The following is a 2912-nucleotide window of genomic DNA, read 5'->3' as shown; positions in this document are numbered from 1 at the left end:
ACACTTGTTTACTTCCGCAAATCATGACTTCCGGGTTTACCAACGGTTTCTTAGGGAGGGTTATTTCATAGTGGGTGGTGTTACATGGAGGATAAATGTCCACTTTTGACAAAATAGGAAATAAATGATAATATTTCAATGGCCAGTGAATTTAGAGACACATAGTACAGATATATGTATGGATATATTTTAATATATAAATCCACATTAAATGTAAGCTGAGATGTTCAGGCAGTGATTTTTTTAATTTTATTTTTTATGTTTGTTTGTTTTTATTTATTTGCTGAAGGGAGTTTTGTCTTTATATTTTTTTATTTTTCATATTTATTTTCATTCTTTTGTTTTGGGATTTTTCTAAAGATGGCTTTTATGTGCACCACAGTTCATATATCTATACAGATGATAAGAGACCTGTCCCCCTGTATTTGTACATTATTTTTCTTGTCAACATAATATTGTTCTTTTGAGAAACCCATAGAGCCGGATCTTTAGGCCCATAGTGATTAATCATTAGCTTTTCAGGGTGTGTTTTATTTCACTGAAAGGTATTTATTGTTAAGGCCTGTGCCTAATAAATCCTAAAATAATATTATGATATAATAATATATAGTTTTGCTTCCTTAAATCGAGGGTTAAAGAACAGAGGGCGTTGTTCACTGTACACATTGTACACCTCACTGGGGCAACGTGATTGGGATTTTTGCTTATGTAAATAAAAATTGACATGGCTTGAATATATTTCTTGTTTTATTGTCATGTAGAGGCAGCCTGCGTTAAAATGATTTACAGCTATACCACTGTAGACCCCATCATAAAATAAAGGCTAAATGAATGCTGAACAAGTTAAAAAAAAATCTGTCTGGACTTCCAGTAAATAATGAAGAAAACAGTTCTCAAGAAGCACTAACAGACACACAGCAGATCATTGAAAATCACACATGCTCATAGAGGTCTGGATTTCCTGCTTTGGTTTCCTGTATCGGCCGCAAAAATTATATCACAACTCCTTACTTCACACAAGTAATCTCTGAGCAAGAACACTACTGTTACACACATCTCCGTTGTCTTTATGGGAAGTGTTTTAGATCTTAATAGACTCAGAAGAATAACTCAAATGAACAGTACTGAGAGCAGTTAACAATGGTTATATTTAAGTTGTGGTTTGTCATTTTGTAAGTCTTAAGTTATAGCATGTGTTGATGGTCCACAGCACTACTTGGTACTGGTGTGTGTGTCTCTCTTTGCTCACAGCAGATCATATAGCCTACTTTATGATGGCCTGTATACAAATATTGGCCGAAATAATAGGTTAATCGAAAGCAAATCCTGTTTCAAAATCAAAATAAATGTAAAAGAATATTTCTATAAGTAATGGATTTAAACAGCTTTAGATCGTCACATTCACTAAGAACTATTAAGAATAGCTGACATAACAGCTAAAAGGGCTTGATTTATTAAGGTCTTTTAACTGAAGAGGCTTTATAAATTGCAAAAATAGTCTTGTCAAGATCATGCCTATACCTTGAGAGTGACATTAAGAGCCAGGAGCCTTATCCTATTCTAAAAATAAATTTAAAAAGGGAACAAAAACAACCCTGTTGCATCTCTCTCCACTTCCTCTGTACTGTCACAGTGAGACTGTTTACTAATCAAGTGCTTTAGGTCATGGGTTGTTTAGGTCCCCAGAGTTTAAATGCTCATGCAGCTTGTACATTTCTTTCCTGGAAGAGTAATGATGCGCCTCTTCTGCTCGGTCAAGTAACTGCTGCCTCCCAGCGGCTCTTAATAGTTACTGCATGTGGATTATTCAGCCCCTTAAAAATAATATCTCATCCTGGGTACAGTTACCTTTAGCTGCCTATACAACTTTGCTTGCACATGCATGTCTTCATTTCAACAGGCCCAAGGAAGTCTGGAGTATGTAGTCCCCAAACTGTAGTTTTCTTTTAGAAAACTGCGTGTTTAGAAAAGGGGGGGGAAGTTGGTTTAAAGTGGGGATAATTCATTGTGGTTTTGCACCCACGTAGGAAAAAATACAAAAAGATCATTTCTTTTATGTGTTTTGAATGTTATAACCATGGATTTGGCTCACACCAGAGTGATAGAGTAATATAGTAAATTCACTCTATGGCACTGGCTCACACTCACTGCCTCGTAATTTCCAAAGTCTCGTTGATCCGGACAGTAGTAACGAGGGTGGCTACGCGAGATCTGTATGGTCTCACAAATGCGTGAGCCCTCGTACGCAAGGCTGTCACGGCCACGGCAGGTTCTGTTCATGAGGCGTTCAGGAGTCCTCGTAAAAAAAAGTCACTCAACCGTGCCGATGGGTTGAGATACCCCACAAAGGTTACATCAGTCAGTCCACCCATAATTTAAACTATAAATAAATAATAAATGAAATGAACACTTTGTGGTGAATCTAATCTAATCTAGTCTAATCTAATCTAATCTAATCTAATCGCTTTCTCCGAGATGCACTACATTTGTTTTCAATATTAACAATTCAGGTTTGTTTTATTTATAGAATCACCAATTAAAATGTAACAGTTGACGTGTGTCTTCTTCTTTTTATTGTTTATTTGTTTACTTATCTCTATTTTGGCATTACTTTTACTCACTCTCTTTTTCTGTGAGTTTGGCAGATCTATGGATTTTATTCTATCAACTTGCAAAGACTCATATTGTTATTTGGTGTTTCGACATGTTCTGCCTTGTTGTTTTAACTCACCCTAGACTAGACTTCCAATGTCTGACTGGACCATTGAGTGTTTATTCTGTAATACTGTCTTCCTGAGTTTCCTGCATGTGTTTGTTTGTCAAAGCACTTTGTAAACTCTGTTTTTAAAGCAGTCATATAACTACTTTCTTTTGTTTATTATGACTGTGATTATGATGATTGTGATTAACAT

This window comes from Acanthopagrus latus, chromosome 4 (assembly GCF_904848185.1).
Source record: "Acanthopagrus latus isolate v.2019 chromosome 4, fAcaLat1.1, whole genome shotgun sequence".
Taxonomy (NCBI): domain Eukaryota; kingdom Metazoa; phylum Chordata; class Actinopteri; order Spariformes; family Sparidae; genus Acanthopagrus; species Acanthopagrus latus.
Note: the sequence above shows the minus strand (reverse complement) of the source record.